This window comes from Myotis davidii, unplaced genomic scaffold (genome assembly GCF_000327345.1).
Source record: "Myotis davidii unplaced genomic scaffold, ASM32734v1 scaffold609, whole genome shotgun sequence".
Taxonomy (NCBI): domain Eukaryota; kingdom Metazoa; phylum Chordata; class Mammalia; order Chiroptera; family Vespertilionidae; genus Myotis; species Myotis davidii.
This window is the reverse complement of record NW_006300164.1, coordinates 2,549,917-2,550,799: the sequence shown is the minus strand read 5'-3', so window position 1 is coordinate 2,550,799 and position 883 is coordinate 2,549,917. Positions and strand designations below refer to the sequence as shown.

Here is an 883-nt window from a genome sequence, read left to right as displayed (position 1 = left end):
GGCAGGTGGGGTGGCCTGGGACACGGTGCCGGCCTGGGGGCGACTGTCGACTTCTGGGAGCGTGCCTCCCCGTGCCTGTTTCCGTGTCTGTCACAGGGAGATCGGGCTCTGCAGGTGCTTCTCAGGTCACGGCCTGTCCGCCGGGTCAGCCCGGGCCACACCCCCCTCTGCCATCGCCTGGGTTTCCTTAGGCTTCTGTTCTCAGGTTCTGTGCCTGCGAGGCTTTCCGTGGGCAGAGGAGGCCCCTTCGCTGGTGGAGCAGGTACCCGGCAGGCAGGCCCCGCCCGGCTTGAAAGTGAAATTTCCGAGGGGAAGCAAGGGAGGAAGTGCTCCCGGACGGGTCTGGCGGCCACGGAACCTCTGATTCCTGTGGGACCACCTGCTCGAGGGCGCCTGCACCCTCCTGCACGAGGCCCCGAGGAGGGCCTGGGCCTGGGCTGGAGTCGGACCTTGGGCTGGTTGGGGGTGGCATCCTGAAGCGCGATGCAGTGTCCCCCACGGCGACCGATGCGGGGAGAGGGCCCGGGGACCTGCGTGTCCCCCGAGGCGACTAATGGGAGGAGAGGGCCCGGGGACCTGCGTGTCCCCCACGGCGACCGATGGGGGGAGAGGGCCTGGGACGAGGCGCGCACCGCGATTCATCCCGCTCTGGGCCCCGTGTTGCTCTGAGGTTCAGGGAGTCGAAGTCGTCCCGGGTGTCAGGGGCTGCCTGGCTGTTGAGGGTGCAGCCAGGGGTGGACGAGCTGGGGGTGGACTCCCTGACCAGGGTGTGTGTGGAGGGGACTCTCCCTTGTGCCCACGGCCCCCAGGGCTTCTCAGAAGCGTGGTCGCTGCCGCCGGGCTGTGGGGAGGCTGAGGCCAGAGGGACGGGGCCCCGGGGCCT

General features: G+C 69.8%; 1 protein-coding gene across 1 annotated transcript in view; it reads left to right on the top strand.

The window, feature by feature from the left end:
* Positions 1-883, top strand: part of RXRA (retinoid X receptor alpha) — a 128,236-nt gene that overhangs the window by 77,721 nt on the left and 49,632 nt on the right. The window lies entirely within an intron of this gene.